At 37.5% G+C, this 25,621-nt stretch overlaps 1 protein-coding gene across 10 annotated transcripts in view; it reads right to left on the reverse strand.

The window, feature by feature from the left end:
• LOC310898179 (uncharacterized protein) overlaps positions 1-25,621 on the reverse strand; it is a 467,382-nt gene that overhangs the window by 222,876 nt on the left and 218,885 nt on the right. For all 10 annotated transcript variants that reach the window (XR_014583048.1, XR_014583049.1, XR_014583050.1 and 7 more), the window contains 5 exons: positions 23,061-23,144; positions 21,664-21,733; positions 9,479-9,563; positions 1,197-1,240; positions 10-127 (listed from right to left, as the gene is read on the reverse strand). The gene's annotated coding sequence lies outside the window, so the exon portion shown is untranslated. The remainder of the gene's footprint in view (positions 1-9; positions 128-1,196; positions 1,241-9,478; positions 9,564-21,663; positions 21,734-23,060; positions 23,145-25,621) is intronic.

Raw genomic sequence — 25,621 nt, forward strand, 5'->3', positions numbered from 1 at the left:
AATTATTACCCATAATAGGAGGTTTTTGAAGGTAGTTCCCAGTTTTCCTAAAGGTAACACTGAAAGATCTATAATGATTCACTGGTTTATACTGTTAGGAGGCAGGAACTCTATTAATTATTCAACTCTATTAAGAAAAAAAAAAAAAGAAAGGAAAATTAAAAACATAGGAAACATGGAAATGAAAATAAATATATTCACCTTCTCCTCACCTGTCAGAAATCCCCAGAACTTTAAAATAAGAGAAACAGATGAGCTGAGACTTTGGGAAAAAAAAAAAAAAAAAAAAAACACCCTGCTGTAATCATGGAAGAGTTTTTAAAAGTATGATGGTGTTGCTGTGGATTCTTGGTCTTTTGTAAATGAAGACACTGGTGCCTGACAGAATCAGCCAAGTGTTTGTATGGCTTAGCATGTAAACACCACTATATATCTGACCATTTGCACACCTGAGCTTGGAGGGCTATCAAAACTGTCTTTGGGTTTACAGCCCTAAACAGCCCAGCAGCACAGGCTAACATTTCATGCTTTCAGTGGAAACAACTTCAACTCGTATCATTTGGCAGGCATCTCTTCACCTCAGTGGAACAAAATTTATTTACTAATTACAATCTCTTAGATTTAAATGAGCATCTACATATAGCAGAAAGATATTGTGGGCACACAGTAAGTAGTAAGTGTAAGGATATAAGTGTACTCACATGAACCTAGAGGTAAAGATCAAAAATCCACAATACATGTCTGAATCCTTATTCAGGAGCACACAGGTGAGAAGTTTAAAAGCAGAGGGAAGACAGAAAACGCAGGTATACATCAATACAAAATTCTTATTATTTTTACTTTATTGAGCACAGAATTAGGAGTTGAATATAAAATAAAGGATATTTAAATATTAACTAAGGCAGTTTCAATCAAATTTTAAAAAAACAGCAACATTTAATAGAAAGTTTTAGTTTCTGAAAAACTTTAAATCAGAACAAAAACCACGTAAAATAATAATAATAATAATAAATCAGTCAGAACCTTCCAATTATGCTAGGAAATAAAAATCTAAAATCTTTAACATATCTACCAAAGGAGAAAGAAAACTATGGTAAACAAAATGAGTTTTACTGTATTTTCAAGGATACAATATAACCCACTTTAAAAATACTATTTTCTCTACAATTAGTCTTAGACCTCAGAAATTTTCTTACCTGAATTGGTTCTAGCAATCTTCTCTTCTAGGCTCCCTCTTGGCCTGTATCCCAGTATAAATAAGAGAATCATTCACCATTTCCTTTCATCGTTGAAAGAACATTCACGACGCTCTGAATTTTCATTTGGCTGATATTGATGTAACCATTAGGTATATCTAATAATTCTGTCCAGATTGTTTTTTCTGTATCCTTTCAACTTTCCTCTTTCTGCACTCAGGACAGACAATGTTAATTGTATAACCCTTAGAAAGTTTGTTGGAGTTAGTCAGTGAGACAGATAACTGCAAAAGGATAAAGGTCAATTGCATGATTAAGTACTTGAGTACCACTCCAGGAGACTAGGTTGTATCCTTACAGTGTGAGAGTGATCATGAGATAGATATCCACAGCTGCAGCAGGCAAGCCAAGGCAACATTTTTTTCAGAATACTCAACACTCTGAGTGCTTAGCATTTTGCCTCATTCTCCTACAAACGTTCTAAGCAGGTATGTCTAAGAGGACTTGTACGCAGTATGTAGAAGGTAGTCCTCTATATGCTTGTTGTAACTGTTAACCTGAGGAAAAAAAAAAAAGACACTATTCCCTTAATATCTCAGAAACACCATACATTTTACCATGGTGTTAATTAAGGCTTTGAAAATTATTTCTTATTAATTAAATCAAAAACAAAATCTATGCAAATTAAAAACATAACAGCAGACGATTTTATTAGGAATCCGAAAGCTGTTTAGTTCTGGACATGAATCTATTCTGAATGTTCCAATGATTTTTGTACTGTCAGGAAGTGCTTTCTAAGGTTATTCACACAATTGATATTTGAAGGCAATCCCTAAAAGTTCCTTATTTAGTCAATAAAAAGAACCAAGATATACCAGAGGACAATCCAGAAGTAGTGTTTAGTTTACAGTCCCTGAGGTGTCCTTCTGGGAGATTTTCTGTCCCTTTACAAACTATGCCAGTTGCAGAGGGCAACCTGCACAGACGCTACTGAAGTATGGGTAGAAAAAGACAGCCTGCTTCAATGTGAACACTGAAAGTGAGGGTTTTAGCAGGGGCCTGAGTGCCATGAACAGAATGAACACAATAATATGACTGATTATATATGTGGTATCATGCATTTTAGGTTCATCCAGTGTTCCTAAGCAATGTCCTTAGTTCTTGAACATGTACTGAAACTGAAATAGGGAACAAAATCTGTATGGATCAGAAAGTCTATGGAAAGTAAAGTTACAGCTTTAAGAGATCTCTTCTCAGATAAAATGACTCTGTATAAACCTCTCATATGCACACACTTTCTTAACTTACATCCTTCTATCTTTAATGCATCCAACATAAGGCATCTGAACATCTATTTGAATGCTCAGTAATTTCAATTGATTATTATAGATGGTTACAAGGAAGGTATAATGATTGCACATCTCAAGAGAACATGATCTATATTTGTTTAGATGTGTAGAATTAGCTTATCCAAAAGTAACTGTAAAAAACAGTCTAATAAAACCGTAAGATCAGTTCCTAGAAGTGATAGTTAAATCAATAACATGTGCAACCTATTATTCTGGTTGACATAAGCCTTGAGAAGTCTGTCAGCGGAAGGTTATGCTGTGAAACATAATTAAAGAAAGACAAAATTGATTACATATCTAAGTTTTGAAAGTGGAAAGGTATTTCTGACGATTATTGAAATATTGAAGTGTTTAATTTGTCTTCTGTTTGGAGCAAATCAGTAGAAAAATCTCTTTTGCAATTGTAATGCATTACTCCTAAATCTGCCCTTATTATACTTTTCCACTCTAAGAAGTGGTTATGAATAGATAACTGATACTCTTTGAAAATGCCAGTTTGAAATATATAGTAAATGAAACCAGATGAATACTTCCTAACATATCTCTGTACTTATTTTAATCTATCTCTACATGAGTTCTTGATGCAAATTAAAATTGTAGAAGAATGGTAATTGCTATTCCTATTTTTATTTAAGATACTTTTCTTCTAAACTTTACAGGAAAACAAGAACAAGGAATGTATCTTGCTTTTGTGTAAGTCTCTAGAATGATTTGGATTATAATGGGTCCTGAATAAGAAAGAATCATTTCAGTGTTACATCTGACAAATCTTTTATATGTATCTATGTAAGATGTCATTGTGCGAAGCCTATTTATTTTTCTTTTTGTAGGAAGGAAAGTAATTTTATTGGTCTTCATGCAGACATCAGGGTTAGATGAAATGAGATCTAGTTTTAGAAGTACCACTGACGATACTGTACAACTTTAAATAGGTCATTTAACTATTGTACAATTCAGTTTGCCTTTTTGTGAAAGGAGAACAATAAGGTAGATAAAAAAAATAAAAAAACAGTGTAATAATATTTATATGCTAGTGGTGTTGCAAGGCTTATATAATATGCTTCAGTTACCTTGATGTTATGTGGCAACTGTTACAGAACTACGATTAATCTATGACTATAATGGAAAAAAAATACTGTATTTCATCCTCTTTTTATTATACATTTTTCACAGTAGTGTAACTTCAAAGATTTCAGTGCAAAGACATAGTACTCATGTACCCTGACAGGAGAATACATGTGGTTGTATATCATTCCCACCTGGTGCTTCTTCTCTGTATTAATTTTTTTGTTGGGAGAAGTGTTAAAATGATAAGAATGTAATCATTATTCAGCATCATAATCAAGAATCACCTTTGCATAGGAAACTTATCTAATTTAATCCATTTGAAATATATTTTAAACTGCTTTTTTTTTTTCTGCTAAATGAAAAGGATGGTATTTCAGTGATTTGCATTAGTTGCATTATTTCAACTGTATATAGTGGTTAATAGTATACATTACGCAAGACTGGGAGAGGGAAGTAGAGCTAACAAACGTTTCATAGTTTCTTATTTTCTTTCACCCACTTACACCATACTGATAGCCAAACCTAGTGGCTAAGAATTTAAAGCATCATGCACAAATTCTGGCAGGCAGGAAGCCTGTGAATTTCAGAGCTGTCAAGGCTGCATGTTTCAATCAGTTTTGACATCTCTTGGCATTTCTCTTCAGATTCTGCTTTCTATAAATAATTCCCCTACTTGGGTGTTATTTCTGGTTCATTTCTTAACACATATCAAGAATGCTTCTCACCTCTACGTGTTTTCTTTGTCTTCACTTTGGAAATCCATATTAAAAACAGAATTGAAACTTACCTGATACAAAAAAAAAATCTAGTATGTTTTGATGATGGTATGCATGTTGCATTTTAAATTAAATTCGTAATTTGCCCACTGAGATCTTGGAGGAATTACCAGCATTTCCTTTTCTTATTTGAGATAGTTGGAGCTTCCTTTCAGCATTTTGTGTGAGATGACAAATTAACAGTCTCAGTCACAGCAAAAGAGCTTAGGGAAGGAGTTACATCCCCTTCCATACCTCATTGGTTCAGAGCAGAGTAAGATATGCTGTGATTTCCTAGCATGCTCATTTACTGCTGATGACACTTCTGTAGGCTGTCAGGGGTGCGGAGAGAGTAGTCCATGTTTTTCTTATACAACTCCACATGACAGACCACATATTTCCCTAAAAGAGGGGAGGTAGCATAGTAAAGGCCACTTTGTGTCCTCATGCCTGGTATTTCATTCGACCAGAGCTCTCCAGGACTCTGGGGACCTGTGGAGAAAAAGTCGTGTGACCTAGGACCTAATGGCTCTTTAAATCTTCCCCGCTGATATTTGTACTTTCCTGTTTTCTTCTGCTTTCTAAAGTACACAGAATGAATAGGAATAATTGATTCTGTGAGAAGCATTCTTTAATGTAACTACTCAGAGGATTGTCAGCCTATCACAAGACTTTTCAGCTTCCTTTCAGGGAATTGTTCTAATGAGGAAAGCATATCAGCCTCTCAATGAAGATGGAAATATTCTATGGCTTTCTAAGATGTTACCTTACCAGCATGATTCTGCAGTGTGTGGGAACAATATCTATCCCTTTCAATACCCAAAAACTATGGGATAAGACAGTTGTCCCTGGAGAACCAGTAAGTGATTGTCTTGATGGATCCGGAATCAGATAATGGAAATATATATTTAGGACTCTAAGAGGAGCAAACTTCATAAAAATAATTAAAGGTATTTAACACATTTTTCTATGCTTAAATCTTTTATAGGAGACTTGTATTTTCATTTATTATTATTGTTGTTATTTTCGATTGCAGGCCTGATTGATAAAGCCACCTCCACTAATTTGCACTCTTCAAATCATTTTACTTAACTAAAGAAAACTTATAAATTGAATGAATAGATTATGCAATAAAATGGATTTCAAGTTGAACCAAATTGAAATGTTGATAGGAACCATCAACAGATCCTAATGAGAATCCATTTTTGACAAGCGGTCTTTTCAGTTTTCCTTAATAACTCAGATTACAATAAAATGATCAGTAAGCCATGCTTACATAAGTTTTTGAGGATAATAAACAAGTAAAATAACCATTAAAGAATGATCTGATCGCCAATAAATATTTTTTATTACAGAAATATTCAGTGAAATATGTATGTGAACAAAACAGTCAAGCTATGACAAAAGACCTATTCTGAGAAAATAGTGTTTAGGATTCATCAGCTACAAGCACTGATGTATAAGCTTGCCACTGCTAAAGGACTAATGCAATCTTTGGTTATACAAAAAGGGAATTTAAAGCTGAAGAATACACACAGCGCTAACAAGACTTGTGTTAGATACATAGTATCTTTGTCTTGTTTTCAAACATACAAAAGTTCAAAGTGAGTGTGCAAAAACAAACAAAACAAAACAAAACAAAAAAGAATTCAACAAGACCTCATTCTAATTCTCACGCAAGAGTTAAAGCACCTCAGCTTGTTCATCTCCTGGAAGAAAAAGTGATCATCCTGTCACAGAAAAGTAGCCACAGAAAAATACTCAAGAGTAGAAAAGGGACAACATATGGTAAAAGCTTCTCAACTTCACTGAGTAAAGCACAGAAAGCTCTGAATGTCAGAAAATGGCATCGTGCAATTCTTGCAAGAAATCTAGCGTTTCTGTTTTAGCTAAGACACATCCCCAAAAGTTCATTTGACGGACCTCAATTGTAATATCCCTAATAATGTTGCTTCACTAATTCATTACATCCTTTTACAAAGAAGTATTATTTTTGATTTGAAACTGGATTCAAATTTCTCCTAGGATTCCTTGCAATTCAGCATGCTAACTGAAAAATCATCATAAACCTTTTTGAGTGGGTAGTAGAAGAGTATCACGGTATCACAGATTTCTAGGTTGGAAGAGACCTCAAGATCATCGAGTCCAACCTCCGACCTAACACTAAGTACTCCACTAAACCATATCGCTAAGCTCTACATCTAAACGTCTTTTAAAGACCTCCAGGGATGGTGACTCCACCACCTCCCTGGGCAGCCCGTTCCAATGCTTAATAACCCTTTCGGTAAAGAAGTACTTCCTAACATCCAACCACAACTCCCCTGTCGCAACTTTCGCCCATTCCCCCTCGTCCTGTCACCAGGCACGTGGGAGAACAGACCAACCCCCACCTCTTTACAGCCTCCTTTAAGGTAACTGTAGAGAGCGATAAGGTCGCCCCTGAGCCTCCTCTTCTCCAGGCTGAACAAGCCCAGCTCCCTCAGCCGCTCCTCGTAAGACTTGTTCTCCAGACCCCTCACCAGCTTGGTCGCCCTTCTCTGGACTCGCTCGAGCACGTCCATGTCCTTCCTGTAGCGAGGGGCCCAAAACTGAACACAGTACTCGAGGTGCGGCCTCACCAGAGCCGAGTACAGGGGCACAATCACTTCCCTAGACCTGCTGGCCACACTGCTTCTTATGCAGGCCAGGATGCCGTTGGCCTTCTTGGCCACCTGGGCACACTGCTGGCTCATATTCAGCCGACTATCAACCAATACTCCCAGGTCCCTCTCGGCCAGGCAGCTTTCCAGCCACTCATCTCCCAGCCTGTAGCTCTGCTTGGGGTTGTTGCGCCCCAGGTGCAGGACCCGGCACTTGGCCTTGTTGAACTTCATACAGTTGACCTCAGCCCATCGCTCCAGCCTATCCAGATCCTCCTGCAGAGCCTTCCTGCCCTCGAGCAGATCGACACACGCACTTAGCTTGGTGTCATCTGCAAACTTACTGAGGGTGCACTGGACGCCCTCATCCAGATCATCGATAAAGATATTAAAGAGGACCGGCCCCAGTACCGAGCCCTGGGGGACACCACTAGTGACCGGCCTCCAACCAGATTTGACTCCATTCACCACAACTCTCTGGGCCCGGCCATCCAGCCAGTTTCTAACCCAGCGAAGCGTACGCCAGTCCAAGCCCCGAGCAGCCAGTTTCTTGAGGAGAATGTTGTGGGGAACGGTGTCAAAAGCCTTACTGAGGTCAAGGTAAACCACATCCACAGCCTTTCCCTCATCCACCAAGCGCGTCACTTGGTCGTAGAAGGAGATCAGGTTCGTCAAGCAGGACCTGCCTTTCATAAACCCATGCTGACTGGGCCTGATCGCCTGCTTGCCCTGCAAGTGCCACGTGATGACCCTCAAGATAATCTGCTCCATGAGCTTTCCTGGCACTGAGGTCAAACTGACAGGCCTATAGTTCCCCGGGTCTGCCCTGCGGCCCTTCTTATAGATGGGCGTCACATTGGCTAGCCGCCAGTCAACTGGGACCTCCCCCGATAGCCAGGACTGCCGATAAATGATGGAAAGTGGCTCGGCCAGCTCCTCCGCCAGTTCTTTCAGTACCCTCGGGTGCATCCCATCCGGCCCCATCGACTTGCGCACATCCAAGCTCCGTAGCAGGTCACCAACCATTTCCTCATGGATAGCGAAGGCCACATCCTGCTCCCCATCCCCTTCCACCAGCTCAAGGCACTGGGTATCCAGAGAACAACCAGTATTGCCGCTAAAGACTGAGGCAAAGGCGGCATTAAGCACCTCAGCCTTTTCCTCATCCTTAGTAACTAGGTTTCCCCTCGCATCCAGTAAAGGATGGAGATTCTCCTTAGTCCTCCGTTTCGCGTTGATATATTTGTAAAAGGATTTTTTGTTGTCTTTAACGGCAGTAGCCAGGTTGAGCTCCAGATGAGCTTTGGCCTTTCTAATTTTCTCCCTGCACAGCCTCGCTACATTCTTGTAGTCCTCCTCAGTGGCCCGCCCTTTTCTCCAAAGATTATAAACCCTCTTTTTTCTGCTAAGCACAAGCCGCAACTCTCTGTTGAGCCAGGCCGGTCTTCTTCCACACCGGCTCGTCTTTGGACACGTGGGGACGGACCGCTCCTGTGCCATCACGATTTCCTTCCTGAGGAGCGCCCAGCCTTCCTGGACTCCTCTGCCCTTCAGAACCGCCTCCCAAGGGACTCGGCCAACCAGCGTCCTGAGCAGCTCAAAGTCAGCCCTCCGGAAGTCCAATACAGCAGTTTTACTGGTCCCCTTCCTGGCCTCACCAAGAATAGAGAACTCTACCATTTCGTGGTCACTCTGCCCAAGACAGTACACTGGCCTTTCTTTAATTCCCTGCTGAAAAGCATATATTCTTAAATCACTCCTGCAGTTCTTTCTTGTACCCATTCTAGAAATACAATGAAACTTGACCCAATGACTGATAATGCTCTCATGAATGTTACATACAGTAGAATAGCAAATATACACTTTTACTCCATATTCCCTTGAGTTTTCATCCAGGAATCATATCTTACAATTTTAAATAAGGAGCCTGGTTTAAACCTGTCATGCTACAAGTCTCCGGAATAAGTGTGGGTTATGTCCTTGTTTCAAGAGTGTGGAGCCTTAGAGATATTGATTTATACACATATAACTACGTATTGGAAATACGGAAAATTTGACGTTCTAGAGAATTCTGTAAAAACTGCTTGTTTCGCCAGTTTACCTCTGCAATATTACAGTTCTCTGTAAAATGTTGTACTTTGTTTTAATGATGTGTCTCACTGTAAGTAAGTAAGTGTGTAAGTGTGCCAGCACAGTGCAGCCAACTGCTGTCTTCATCTAGAACTATACCAACTTGGCCTATGACTTCAGTTAATAGATATTGATATTAGCTAGTAATAAGCCAAGTAAAAACAAAAACAAACAAACAAAAACAAACAAAAAAGAGCCCCCCCCAAAAAAATGCAAAAATTATTAGAAATTCTCCCAGCAGAAAATTTGAAATGTACAACTACTTTTTAAGATCTATCATTGTATTTTACAGATATCTGCTATTTGAAATGATTGGGGTGAGAAGGAAGAAATGCACTCACCTGCAGCTTTAGAATGTGTGTCCTTCTTGATCCCCACCAAGGGGGACTGCATGCCATTCTACTCAAGCTATAGAGTGATTCAGAGCTGGAAAAAAATAGCAAATATATACTATTTACCATGAATCTAGAAGATTTAGTTGCCGTGTTTATTTTGGTTGTCTATCTTGTGCCTATTTAAAGAGCCCCAGAGGGGAGAGCTGGAACTATAAGAATTTGCAGAAATATTTCCTGAGATGCTAAATTATTGTCAGTAGAATTAGTAGACCTTTTCCTTATTCTAATAAATAAATTAAAAAAAAATAAAAAATAAAAAATAAATAAGATAAAAAAAACTTTTTTTACTCCCACCTCACAATGGCTGGAATTCTTTTAGCCACTTTGGTTTCAAAACCTTTTCTTCCTCATCAATTTGCCTCCGTAGATTTTCACTGCTGGCAATTAGCAAGCAAAAGAAACCCTGCTGAGGAGAGCAAGTTAAAAGGGGACTTAAGAATGACTGTGTCTGGGAAACAAGCAGCCAATCTGGAGCAGCAGATTTCCAAATTTCAAATATACACATTACAGAGATGAAGAGGCAGAGCAACCTCTCTTCTTGATTTCTTTTATCTGGGTCTCCAATCTGCTCACAACAGTGTTTAGTCCAAAACTTAGTCCACTTCAGTGGGTTTGGAAAGGAAATTGCTAAGATTCCAGCATTCATTGTACCCCACCCCCCCAAAAAAAAAAAAAAAAAAAAAGAACAATTTAGATAATGGCTCACTATTGTCTGGATAATAACCAAATAACGCTTTTCACATCCAAACCATTTCAGTCTGGCATCTCCCAGGAAGCCCTAATGTCTCCAGATGAAAACTAGAACATTTACACAGGGGGAAAGCTCTTCCCGCTGCCCAGCTTTGATCTGTAACATGAAGAAACTGAAGACATTTTCAGTGATTTCAATAAATCAGGGTAGTCAGTCTTATGTGCCATATTTATGAGGAGGAAAATAATCTTTCAACTATGGATCAGCTTGAGATCTTTCCTTAAGGTCATAAAAACTGCATAAACACAAGGCATAAGAGCAAAACTGTTCCACAAGTGCAGCTGTATTATAGCTGCTCTTGCAAAAAGTGTATTTTTGAACTTTCAAGATCATCTTAGTGTCCCCGTTCATGAAGCCTGCACGATATTTTAATGGTGTGAATAAATGACAATGACTTTAGGTAAATTATCTTTAAAACATTGTCAGAATGCTGTTAAATAAAAGATGGCTTTTCAAACAGAATGTAAAATGTCACATAACATATCACTAAATAACTCTGTTCTTTGAGGGAAAGTAAAACTAAGGATGCAAAATTCTTTCTAGAAATATTCAATTTTCACAAACAAAATCTGAGAATAATGAAAACATTTTAAAAATCAATTAATTTCAATTTCCAGCATCAAAAAAGCGAACATACTTTTTGAAGTTGCCTGGTTCTTTTTGGTTTGACTCTGAACTATTAGAATGTAACAAGAGCTATAAAGAAGAATTATGAATAGAAAGAAGCAAGATAATGGTTTATTTTATTTTATTTTTTTTAGTAAACTAAACAAAAAGAAAATTAACCAAGTGACATAGGAATTCACTTTGTAGCTGCTCCAGTAGGCAGGCTTCTATCACTGCAATTGTATTTTTGACACTCGCACTCTTGCCTCCTAAAGCAAGAACAGAAACAAGAACTGTTTTGAACAGTTTCTTGCCTCCCCAAACACAGCAATCTTCTACCCCAATCAAAAGAGATAATCAGAGAGAGACCATTTGGTCATCACAGTTAACTGCCACATACTTCAGAACAATTTCTCAATAGAAATTCTCTAGTAACTTGAACACTTTAAAAAGAACTAAAGATGGTACTAAAAAATAACTATGGTGCTGAATTACATTTAATGTCTGATCTGAATTTTCATTATTTATGGAGGTTCTTCCATCCACTGTTTTGATTTGAAATATGCATCAACATTTTTTTTTTAGGCAAGAGTAAGTTGCTGAACAAGATTTCTCAATCTATAATCCTGCAACAGTTCAGCGTTGGCATATGGGTTGAAATTCTGCCCTTACCTAAGTCAGTGGGAGTTTTTTTCCATAGATTTCAGTAGGGCCTGGATTTTTTATTTTTACTTTTTTTCATTTTTCAAAATTAGCATTCATTCTTCAAAATTAGCATTTTGCATTTTATTTGTCCTATTTACCTACTTCATTGCCATATTATTATCCATTTTCATCAGATGAGATCGCATACGTGTACCAGCATACATATACACCAACCAGCATACAGAGACACCTACAAGCCTCTATCCAGTCATTTAATCTTTTCCTGCCTCTGAAGCAAAATCACTAGCATGTACCATGGCAACTCTGTCTTATTATCTGTTACATTGAAATGGGTGTGTTGAGGGACAAAATAAGATTAGCTATGATAAACTGGTTGTAATATATGTTCATTGCTACATGACACAAGATTATCTGATGGTCTGAACCTCAGGGTTGTAACTTCACTGTTCTCCACCCATTTCTGCATTTCAGGAGCGTAACCAGACAAAGCAAAATTAATCCTTCCTATTAAAAGTTGGATCCTTCGAGCATGGTTTTGGCCAACCACCTTTCTTGCATTCTATTCAGAATCAGATTTATCACTTCTCTGTCACTGTTTCATATGATTTCTCTTGTCTGACTACATTGATTAAAGCTAGGCAAGTAAGCATCAGCAGAACTGCTTTGCTCCTCCAGTTGTCCTCTACCTTGGGAAGAGAGCAATGGAATGCCTGCAAGACAACCTGATTTATTTTTGCTATCCTGAAATGCTCAGGAGAAAATTGCTGGTTGTAGGCAGGCAGTTCTTCTGCCTGCTTGTACAAAGTGCACTATTACTAGGAAATACAGACATACCCTTTGAAAGTCATTTTCAATGCAGACTGACAAATCCAGTTATAATTCAATGAAATGCTCTAGAGGAAAGTATGACTGTAGCATAGGGGACACAGACTATATTCTAAATATTTAATTTTAGAGTTTCTACCTGTTAAATAGCCAGAAGAGGGTGTCCATGTATAGTACAACCTGTACATCATCCACCCTCCATTACATACTCATAATATGTCACTGGAGTTTGCAGGCTTTGTCACTTCAATAATAAGTACAAAATTCTGACTTTAGGCCACCAGGTCAGCTAGTCTTCATATTAACCCTTTGCTCTTGTTAAGAACAATGAAACTGAGAGCACATGTAAAAGATTAATTTTTTGTTGTTGTTTTTTAATGGCTTTATATAGCATTTTATCTGCATTTGCATTATTCCTTTTAGGAAACAGCAATGTAACTTGGCCATTTATCAATGACGTGTATTGAGATATCTGCTCTTAGACCACTGTATTTTAAGGTTCCAAATAACAAAAATGGTATAATTAATTTTATAATTTAATCATGTTAAATGTTTAAATCATGAAATAAACTGCACTAAGCTGAAAGCTTGCAATAAGGTGACAATGCTGCATTCACTCCCTTTCAAAGGAATATTTAACGCTGACTTTTTAGTATCCAATCACTTTGGAAAGTTTGAGTGGTCAGAAGTATCTTAATCAAATATTAACTATTTCAATTAAAATCAAACCTGCTGAGCTCATACAACATTCTGCACATTCATTTTTATCACTTGTAGTTCTTTACCTGTATTCAGAAAGAATCTGATTTTGCACAATAGCAGTTCCAAAGGAGCATTTGCTGCACATGGGGTAAATGATGTACATTTCTGAATTTGTCTGCCTATTCATTCATCTGAAAATGCCAGGAAACTCCACTGGAAGGGAAACAGAATGCTGAACAGGAAGATACTCCTGTTAAATGGCACATAGTTCATCCTAGTTTTTATTGTTTCTCCTGTAAGCAATGGAGATAATAAGAAATTGGCTTTTATTTGCTTTTGCTTTATACACATCAAATACAGAGAGACTGAAGCAGTCAGGATATGATATTAAAAGTCAAATTACACTACAAAATCACAACCAACACTTCTTTACAGCAGCCAAAAATTAAAAGCAAATAACAAAAGTATTCCTTTCGGGTCTTTGATTCAGTAAGGTGCTAAAATACATTTATAGATTTATGCAAAATAATAGATCTACTGAAGTCGAAGATAAAGTAAAATTAGGTCCATGCTTAATAACATTATACTGAACTCTAGCTTAAAATATACATATATTTCCTCAAAAAGATGCATGTTGAACTTCAATTGTATAGATTTTACTGTGCCTGTACAGTTAAATTGTCTGATACATACAGGTCCTTGTTTTGTGCCTACCTTACTAAAGAAAATCCAGATTACTCTACGGATTACAGTAGGACAAAGTAGTAAGATATCCCTCATTTCTGTCTTATAAGCACTTTTCAGGGATTTTTCATTTTATCATCCTTTCCTCCCTTCCAGTGGAAAAGTTCCTTTGCATTAAAAGCAACCCATTCTTAGAAATCTAAAATATAATTCTGTAGAGTCCCACAGAAAACATGCTCTTTTAATTAAAGCTGAACCCCTTTCCTGATTTTTCGTTAAGTGACAAAAATAGAGAATTGTGTATTTAGTAGGATGGTGAGAGACTAATTTTCCTTTTTCTTCTGCTGGGAAGTGTTTTATTGTTTGCCTCCTTTCTCTTGCCTGCTTGCTGTGTAATTTAAGACCGATGCCTCCCTGTAGGAAACAAAACTTGATCAGAGAACAGCCTGCAATGCCACCTAAACAAATTATGTTTTAGTCACTGCTGATGTTGGCTCTGTCATAATGGAAATGCATAATTAATGCCTTTGCTTTTACTGCTTTGGAAGGAGAACTCCCTGAAACTGGTTCAAGAGGGGGAATTTTAAGACTGCACCCTTTTCTTTTTTAACCATTATCACAATGCATCACTATAGCTGTCACTTACTAAAAATGAATGATTGGATCACTCATCTCTACAGTTATTTATTAAATCCACAGCCAAGGCATTAAATAATACAAAACTGCTGTGCAGTAAGAATTTGGCAAGGAATAAGAGAGAAGTAAAAACTCAGCAACAGGTGAAATCCTATATTTCTCCTTTTAGAGGAGCTTGAAAAGATTAAGCTATTTCCATTAGTTTCCTGCAGAGTTGCAAGCAGTGATAATAGACATGTGCTAATTTCACTATTGCATTGCACTATGAAATAGCATTTTAGATCATCTTTCACCTGTGACATGACTCCAAATATCCCCAATTAACAGCTTGCTTTTTATTTTCAGTTTTTGTTGTTGAATTTATAGCAATGGCTAAACATCTGGTATTATGACTGCAAATGGTCTCCATCTTCTCACCTCTGGGATGTGGTATAGCTCCAAACTGTTTATACTTTGATCTAAAATTCTAAATGACCAAATTATCCTGCTGTAATAGGTCCTAAGTGACATTAAATGGATGGTCTCAGCTTTTTCTTTCCAAAATGGACAGCTCTCTTACCTCTCATAGCTACTGCACTGCATGAAAAGCTCAGCACAGTGAAATAACAGGAACACCATTTTCAGAACTGAAATCACCTTTCATTTCTACAAAGACACTCATAGGCCAAGAAATGGCAAATGCATTGCAATAACTGTGCTCTATGCACATTCCCATGTCATCAGAAACTTAGCATTTTTAGCTAAGTTTATTATCAGTGTGTCCAGCAACCACAGTAAGGAGTGAAAGGTATCTATCCCTAAAGAGTTGTGATCTAGATTGGATGAAAACATGGGCAAAACAGGCCTGCCCTCTAAAAATCAAACTGCTTCTTGTACACCATTCCCTTGCAAGATATTTCTAGATATCACTCCTATATAGAGTTCCTTATTTCCACAGATGTTTTCTGCAAATCTCAAATTCCATTGTTCAATATCACTATCCAAGTGGTAACTATCTTCATCATTCTATGTATGTATGTAACAATCATTGCCATCTTATTTTACAAGGGATAAAACTGGGGTGGCTTCTTACGTAAGGGTTCCTTTTTTTTTTTTTTTGTCAGAGTCAGAAATAGATTAGAAGAGATTGTAAAGCCCATGTCTTGAGCTAATATGGATTAGGTAAACTACTCTGAAGTCATCAACAGCTAAGATGAATTCAGACAAGTCTAAAATCTGTTCCCAAATCTTCCGATTTCTGGACTTGTAACTGAATAACTCATTCAATTATTTCAAATCCAAAGAGGTAAACATGGTGAATATGCTGCTAAATGAGATACCATTAAGCTTGAAATTATTTAATTCACATTAAAAAAAGTTTGATACGAGTTCAAACTAACAGTAGCTCACCATAAAGAAGAGAGTCATCATCAAATTTAAAGTACTACCTCCTTTTTAAATGTGAAAATTTCATTTTCATACATTAGTTGAGGGAAAGTTAATACCTTTAAAATAATCAAAACTCAGCCAGAACTTTTCTCATTTTTGGAATCTAAATTCAGATTTACTTAGATTTATTTTTTTTTTTTTCCCCATGGAAACTTCATCACCGCATGTTTTTTATTATTCTCTCTCTCTTTTTTTTTTTTTTTTTAAATCGACTAATATGTCCTGGAAAAACAGCTGGGGCAGAAGAAGAATGGGGTAGAAATAAAGACATCTTGTTACCAGCCTTATTCAAAGAAGCCTACAAAATCAAAGGATTATAAGCCAACAACAAATTAACTTTCAGATATTGAATTAGGCTGGATTTGAGTCATTGTGCAGGATATCATCTTCTATTCAGGCACTCAGATAATGAGAGCCTGGGAACAGGTTCAGCTGGTTGCTCTGGCACAGCTTCTGACATCCTTTGGAGGGGGGGACTTCCTTTGCAGACCACCAAAAACCCCAGTTTGTCCTGGTCCCTCCAGTCTTCTCCTTTTCAGTCAGTATACTGCCGCATAAATCTGTTTATATGTCAGCTGTCAAAACCGGTTTTTAGGTTATACACATAGCTGCAAAAGGATCAAACCTTTTGGAGGGTTACATAGGCCATGCAGGGCAGGTGTTAGCCTCCAAGCACCCCGATCAGGTGCTCCATGGGCAGGACAGCTGTGATCTGGATGCGGTCTGAAGAGCTGTCTCAGCAGCTCACATGCCGAGGTGGCTGATGTGGGTTGCTCTTTTCCAGCAAGACAGTGTAGGCCTGCCTAGGGCCTCTTTTCTCTTCTGCAAGAGTAGCAGATTGGTGAAAACTAAGCTATTTATAGTCTGATGTGTTTAGAGACAAGAAGATCACAAGGCATATTAAAGTACAGAGAAGGCCACTTGGCCCAGGCAGCATTCCTTATTAAAATTCTTTCCTTGTTTCTACTCATTCATCACTTCAGTTGGCTCCTGCCTCTGAAACTATGAGCACCAATAAACAGATATTGGAACACACAAAACAGAGTAAAGAGAATGCCCTGCCCCAAGCTGAGAGTTTTGGGTTGTTAATAATGATTTCCTTGCAGTAGAAACTTCATGGTCATTAGCTATTCAACACAGCAGAGCCGCCTGCATTTCAAAGCCTTCAGTATTTCTAATATTCAGGACCTAAAGTTTCCAAAACACGGGAACTTTCCACTGAACATTGAGAAAAACAACAGAGGAAGACAACTAAAAGAAGCTGTGAGGTGAAATGACAATGGCTATGAGAGTCACTCATCACCATCAGAAAAACTGGCATGCATCCTCACAGGCACCTATAGAAAGCGACTGGCAGCTGTGTTAAAGGTCACAAAAATCTCTCTCAGTACATTGAGTGTAATACCAAATAAGCAGAAAAACACAGAACAAAAGCAAACCCAGCAGTTATGTGCATAAACACAAACAAGTGGAAAAGAAAAAGGCCAAAGTCTCACTGAATGCTCTAGTAATTGGGAAGTACACAATACCCCTGGGTAACCACATTTCTGAAAATCTATTACTGGAAATCCTGTCTACTAAACTTAACAATCTGACATGGAATTTCTCACACATATCACTGCAGGCAGACAAATGTATGAATCCCTTTGAGGTCTTCATAACACTGTCAACAGATATCCCTGTGTTAACCTCCCTCTTGCACAGCTATTTTTGTCTCCTTAGTTTGTAGACTCTAAGGCTATAATTTATTTTAATTATTTGTTTTCATGTCAAATGAGTACAGACTCTGAACAAGAAAGACTATTAGGCTTCAGCATATCAAATAGGATTGTAAAGATGCTATTCATTTTGTAGGTATGCTATGAGAATTTTAGCATTTTGATTTAAGATATCGATACACTGAACATATTTATAAAGATAAAACAGCAACTTACATAACAGTAAAAAATTATATAGTATTGTGATAGACATCTTAAGATAACAGCCACTGTATACAGTATTATCAAAGGAGAAAGAAAACAGGGAGTAAATATTATAGCACATTTATCATTTATATAACTTGTGAGGTTAGGACCCTTATCTTTTTCATGGATGTTCCACTTGAGTAGTATAAGGATAAATCTATTACATTGTACCTTTGTCTTCAGTTATGCATTGTGCCATATTTCACTCACCACGGGCAAACATAGAAACAGAATTATGTTACAACAAACTGTCTTTTTTCCACATTAGGTTTCATCTTCCTTATTATATGTACTGCAGCACTTGCAATAAATTGCTTAATATACATTTAGCTGAGTTTGTATCTATACTTTATCCATAAAGATAATTCAAAAAGTTTTGTTTCAGTGTAACTGGGAAGTAATATCACTGGAGAGAAGGAAATTAAGCTGAAATAAAAATATTGCGAATGGAGAATTGGGACTAAAACCTCAAGATGATTGCACAGAACCATTGTGAAGTTCCTTTATTATTTTATAATTAGAAGGAAAGCACAGACTAGAAAGTTAAGATGGAAGGAAAAAAAGCTGCTACAGCTGTCTCAGAAGACCAATACCAATGAGAATATCTTCTGCTGTGCCCTCTGCCTCCTGCTGCTACAGGCAAATGCTGTGCCTTCTTTCCTTCTGTATTATCAGCTGTGTTTTCCACACTGCACACAGGAGAGTTTGGGAAACGCAGTGTGACTAACAGTCACAGAGGCAGTGAGGTAGGCAAGGGAGTTAGAGGAATTTACAACCCTCTTGCTCTCTTAAGCTTATGCATGGGAGTCCCTAATATAGGCTAATAGGTTGTTTTAGTATAATACATAAGCTGTTATTTTCCTCCCTATTTATATACGCAACAGGATTTTCTGTGTCATGGAGTGGAAATTATATCTTCAGTGCCTGTTACTGCTTGAAAGGCCAATGTATTTATTTTCCTTTGTAATGCTGCCATTAACGTAACATCTTCCACCGCACCCCAATGATACTTTCACAATTAAGTGAAAAAAAATTGTAGAATATTTTTGTAAAACATTCATAATCCTACTTTTGCAAACACATTCTATGATTTGGTCAAGTTCAGCTTGAATGCTAAACCCTTTTTCCCTTTTCTGAGCACTGACCAAAAATTGAGATGGCTATCTCTTGGGAAATACCTCTTACAGCAGAATTTATTTTCATTCTTAGTTTGTGTCTAATATCACTATAGATCCTGAGTCTTGTTTTCATTCACAGAAGCCAAAGTGTATTATTTCACACTGACAAAAATAAATAAATAAATAAATAAAAATCCTTCTCCAGTGTTTTTTGCCTGTCTTGTCCTGCATTCTCTCAATGAGCAGTGCAACTGCTCATAGCAGTGTAATGAATATATCATTACTGCAGCAAGCCACTCCAAATGATTAGCGGAGACCCCTTACATCATAGCCAAAAACAGATGAAGAATTGGATCCTTCATTACCCAATTAAGCTGAAACCAGACAAACCAAGTGAGAATGAGAGTGATTTTGCAATTTAATTTTTAATAATTCTTTAATCCATCTGAAATGGGGGAGTGAGAGCAAACAAAACAGAATCCCCACACAACTTCTCTCCTTTGTGCTTTATTCATATTCCCATTTCTCCCTAAATTCTGTATTCCTCTATTTCCAGAAGCTATTGGTTGAATACATTAAAACTCTGCTATACTTTGAAGTACTACGAACTCACACAGTGTTTTTTTTTCTATTCTTCTGGTCATTTTACCAGTGAAATCTTTTGTGAAGGTACCTTATTGCATTGAAAAGTTACAGGCACATATGAACAGACAAACTTGAATTAGGGGTTCCTTGTATTCTTTAAAACCTCTCTTCCTTTCTATTTCCCGTCCTTCTTGTAATCTAACTTTTCTATGCCGTTTCTCCCTACTTTCACTTCAGCAGATTTCTTTATCACACCTTGTCTTAGTTTCTGTATTTTCCCTGCGGAGATGTGTGTATATACCTGAAGCTCTCTCAGAACCTTGAAATATTTTCTATGTTTTAAAAGCAGTCTTATCTTAATTCGTAAGGAGAAAAGATTAACTTCAGTTCAAAGCTGCTTCATGGAAAAAAAAAAAAGCCCCACTTCTGAATCCATGAACCAGAGAGAATGCAGAAATCTTTGCAGGTGTTTTTGTTTGTTTGTTTGGTTGGTTGGTTTGGTTTGGTTTTTATCAGCAATTTAAAAACTAAAGTAGCAATGACATACAAATACAAAGAGGGAAGCTGAACAGCAAGTTTAAGGTAAATGTGATCAATTTCCATCTTCAGAACTTGAGAACCTGAAAAATCTGTGCAGACTGAGACTGCATCTTACACACAATTACATGTAATCTTAAGAGCTGAAACTGAGAGGATTACTTTGCTGCTAGCTTCAGTGAATACTAGCAGCCTGATTGCATTTTCAGGACACTGGTGGGCAGCAGCAGATGGTGGTCATTTCCCTGGCAGGCCATATCTAGGATAATCACCAGACACAGTTCCAAGGTTTATGATATTATAAACCTTTCTTTCATTTCTCATTCACTGCATGTGGAAAACACGGCCCTTTTCAACTCCCTTCTTATTGATTTTACACTAGTATAACACCTTTGCTTTCAATGATTTTGAAATGATTCAATGGTGGAGTAAAACATGAAAATAGACCTTAGAAAGTCAATAATTTATTTTTTTTAAAAGAATTTTAACAATGTTCTTATTTTATGCATTTGAAAATTAGGTATATTTTTATGTTGATCAATGAAATAAAATGCAATAATTACTAGCAGAATCTGCTGCACTGTTTCCTGGCAGAATTTAATACAGTAGCTTTTTAAAAATTGCTGGTGGTTAAGATGATTCTGAAATAAATTTGCCTGTAAGCTAACTATACCTGCAAGATCAGTAATACTTGAAACGGGCCAGCCAGAATCTAGAACGCCTGTTCTAGATTTGGACTAGGTGAAACCTTTCGGTTTTATTGCTGGATTTATTGCAGTACAACAAATGAGGAAGACAAAACTCAGGGCTTTGGAAGTTTACAGGATAGATGATAAGGCAAGTTAGAGCACATGGGACGAGATCAGGCACAGATCTGCTTCAGCAGAACACTCGTGTTCACAAAGTTTTACATCAAGGGTAAAGAAATTAACTGCTGATGAGTCTTTATAACAATGAAGACACTTACTGTAATAATAAGCTTACTTCACTGTGGTCAAATTGTCTAAGTCTGAACTTTCGACGCATTTCAGAGATCCAGTCTCTAAGCACTGTGATTTACCCAGTCAGACCAGAAAGACCTTGAAAAACTTAAGCATTTGGCCAACTGAAGTTCAACAGGGAAAAAGCAGAAAGTTCTGCACCTAGGGCAGAATAACCTTGTGTGTCAGAACAGGCTGGAAGCCAACCTGAAGAGTATCAACTATGCTGGAAAAGGTTGGGTAGTATCTGTGGATGCCTAGCTGAAAATGAGCTAACAATGCACTGTCAGAGCAATGCAAACTCAGTCCTTGGAGGTTCTTCAGACTTCAACAGACAGCTCTCGCTGACCTGATCTAGGGCTGGTGATAGTCCTACTTTGAGAGGAACATTTCAGTAGGCAACTTTCTTTTCAACCAACATTTTGATCCTTTTGTTTTTTTCCCCTATATATTTTGTTATTGTTGTTCTTGTGCATTAATTTGATGAGGAACCAGTCTCTTAAGAAATGGCTCTTAGTCCCTTATAACAGGGACTAATAGTAGTAGGTGATACGCTTCATTATAGATTTTTTTCTGGAAACCAACACCGGCAACAGTACTACTAAACAAAGTACATAAAAAACATGTAATTGCATTGGTAAATATTTACCCATCATGAGTTCATTTCCTCTCTTGGTTTTCAAATCAGGTATTAGCAAGTCAGAGCCAACTAGAACTCACTGAAACAAAGAACAAAGGGAAAGAAAGGTGATTAGAACTTCCACCATCTATACCTCTAATGTGTTTGTTACTTAAAATAGAAAAGCATAAGAACACTTATTTTCCCTCTCACAGAGGTTGGAAAACTCCGATTTCATCTACAGCTGATTGCAGAAAAGTCATACCTGTTGGGATGAAAATGAGTTATGTCAGTTTTACAAAGTAGGGAATGTATAGGGATATCATAGATGAGGGACAAGGGGAAGAATTTAAAATAAAATAATTTAAAATGATAATTAAAAAAGCTGCTTAGAGTAATTCAGTGGTTTGTTTTCTTTCTTTTTTTTTTTTTAATTAAGTTAGTAAACAAATAGAAAGGGTTAGCCTACTTCATCTAGACCAACTTGCTTCCAAAGTACATGATATATTACAGTGGAGATGGTGCATGCTGTGAGCTGTATCATTAGCAATTTTGTTTCAGATACGGAAAAACATCACACAAGTACACAGGTTATTACTGGGAGTTTGTTGTTTTGTAGAAACTATTAGAGAAAATAAAATATGTTCCTCTAACTCCTACTGAAGGCTCTCTGAGACATTCATAGAGTCCTGTCATAGTGACCTTCCATGGTGATTTCCTTCAGAACTTGCCAGAATTGCTCCTAGGCAAGCTCAGAAACAAGAAGAAAATGGGAATTGACAGAAGATACTCTTCCAAGAAGTAAATATATTGCCTCAGTAAAGCTCCCATCCTTTACTGACCCTGAGTAATAAGAGACTTGTCCTGAAGCATTCATTTGGCTTCTGAATTGCTGTAAGGAAATGAAAATAAGGTCTGTAAGATACTAATATTTCTTGAAATAGGAAGGGGAATCATTTCTGCCCTTTGATTAATCCCTCATGCACTGGTCTAGTCCATTAGAGACATAAAGGTGCCTTTAACAGGCCTATGAGCAAAGTGCTTTATGCAACATATTCCCTATCCTTGACACAGACATAGTATCTTAAACAGTGTCTGCGACTAACGCAAAGTATTCAGAAACAGAGAAATGCCTCCAGGGAGCTCTTTCTGCCAAGAGAAATTAGAGCAGCTCATTGTTATTCTGACGTATGGTGGAAGCCAAGCCATGCCCAGGGCTGTTGGGTCAGAGAGGCGCAGCCTGTAACCTCTGCTCTCCCCTCTGCTCAGATGGGCCGTATAGAGGAACACAGGCATGAGCATTTCCAGTTCTGTCCCTGTGTACCAATGAAGACGTCCCTTCAGCTTCAGCAGTCATTCTGGGTCCAGCTGAAATGGTGAAGGTGCTATTAATGAGGTAACAATCTTCAGAAAATGGTTGTACTAACCTTTTGGGAAAGGGAATCTGTGGAATGTATGGTTCTGTTACATCACACATGGTTCTGGTGCGATTCACAGCTCACTGTGTAAGGCTGCAGTGAAAGTCACCAAGAATTTAGCTGTTTCTCAAAAATAAATAAATAAATAAATAAATAAAACAGAGAACTGCAGTGCAAAACAGAGAATATTACATGTGTAGCTCTACTTAGACCGCACCAAGCAATAGAAAATACGGGAAAAGGGGACTGACATTTTAAACATTCTTTCTTTTCTGAGTCCAACTGGTACAGGTAGAACTGTGCACTTACTAGTGGCATTACTGGACTACTAGTGGGTGCTGAGATACAATGCGTTAACTAACTTTTTACAAGACGCTTTCAAACATGACTGGTACAACCACCTTAGTGGGCTGTGCCTCATAACATTACAAAGCATACACATTATGATCTTATGACCATCATGGCTTTATTACTGTTTTCTCATAAGTGTTAGAAACTATAACTTTAGTATGAAACATCAACCCATTTACTTAAATACAACAAAAAATGTGCAATAAATCAATAGGGTGTAGCTGTAGAAAAAAGTAAGGAGAGCCGAAACAGAAAAGATGACTGGTCATGGAAAAATAGAGTCAAGAACTTTAACTGATAATCAGAAACCTTGGGAAAGGGGGGAAAGCTTGGGAAAGGGAGGAAAGTCAGAACAAAATAAAGGGAGAAGGAAAAGAACATTTTACCGTAGTACTTTTAGTAGAGTACTGTCAAAGTAGTAGTCCTTGCTAACATCATCAGTTCCTCATGATTACCAGCACAAGCACCAATAAAAGCTCTTGTTATGAGTTAAAGACCAGGCATATTTCGTTTCAGAATAGACTATCTGTTGGCATTATTCCAGTCCGTCACTTGTGTTTTAACAATAAGCATCACATTAAACTGGAATATTTTACTAAAAATATTATTTTCCCTCAATTACCCACCAAAAATTGCACCAATATCATATTTCTCATGGGGGTATTTGCCTCAGAGAAGTATTTTACACCAATATGCTCAAAATAGAATTATAAACAGTAAATTTTTAAACTAGTAGTTAGTTACCTGCTCATCTCTGACATCCACAATTTTTTCAGAATTTAGGATATATTTATTTCTGCTGTACAGTATGGTTACACAGGAGCTCTTTCAGAAATAATTTTGCTATTGAAACTGGAAGCCAGTGTCAGGAACTGTGTAAGTGTTACTGTTTATGCAACTGAAATTCCTGTTGAATAAATGGCCCTCTGCAGTGCTGTTATATTTGTCTATTTCTGTATGCCAACTATGATATTTTCTAAAGTATATACCATCGTGGTATCTAATCACTGACAGTCAGACACTCCACTTAGGTATGGTTCCAGCAGTGCATAGGAGCCATAAAGAAAACTTAATGAGCTTCCTGGGGATTGCCTATAATAGAGAAGCGTGCATGTGGCATATAGCTGCTTGGCGCTAATTCTGAAAGAAAAAAACGGAGGTGTAAAACCTAATACAGGGAATTCTTGCACCAAAGGGAGGAAACTGTCTACTGCTGAATTTATGGCAAGCCTTTTTGAAGTGCTAACCTGGAGATTAATGAAAAGATATGAGACTTCAGAAAATTTCTGCATTTAAATTACGTCTTTCACAAGGAGTATGGCTAACTAAATCCTTCCCATAGCTTTATGACTCGCATCCTTTTATTCTCTGTCCCTCTCTATGGTACCCTCAGTTCTTTCCTATGCATTCCAGTATCCTTCTTTGTCACTTTTGCAATATTAAGTCCTTCCTCCACATCCTCCAAACTCCTCCCACTGCCCTCCCATCTTCCTCCAAATTCTATTAAGAAAGGAGAAACAGCTGATTCTGTTTTCAGTAAGTCACCTAGCACATCAACAAAGCAGGTAAACCCAAGCTCCACCACGATCACCCCCTTTTTTTCCCCCTTAATTCTTACCACTGAAACAATATACTTCCTCAAGAGAGTCACTGATCTGAAAACTGTAGGTAGTTCAAAGCTTTGAGACCTCTAGTCTTCTGTCAAAATCAAACTCCTTAACAAGTCAGAAAATTACTTGGAGTGAACAGAAAATCGCTTGCAGAACAAAAGAAAAACTGATGACCAGAATAAATAAGCCTAATTAACAGTAGGGAGACAGGAATTCTGCTTATTAGAATAACTTTAAAGCACAGAATAGCTTTGAAGCATATAAAATATACTGTATCATTCCTTTATTTGTTTCTCAGGTTCTTATCATTTAGCCTTTTTTTGCAAGTATCTTCCTTCCAAAATGTCCAGAAGTTTTCAGAGATAGCCCTGCATTATGCCACTGTCCGTAAGCACAACAGCTTCTGTAAAGGGGTAAAGAGACAGCATATCAAGAGAGAACCATCGGTGAGGCTGAAAGCCTTGCTAGTTCAGTTGAGATGGGAGTGGGTTCCATAGCCAGGATCAGTACAGCAACTATCAGTAGTGAGCCACAGCATGCCAGGTACTGCAATGGCAGAATAGATGGCTACAAACATACAACACCTTGATGGCCAGTGAGTGGCCAGAG

Source organism: Anser anser, assembly GCF_964211835.1.
Source record: "Anser anser genome assembly, chromosome: 4".
Lineage (NCBI taxonomy): Eukaryota > Metazoa > Chordata > Aves > Anseriformes > Anatidae > Anser > Anser anser.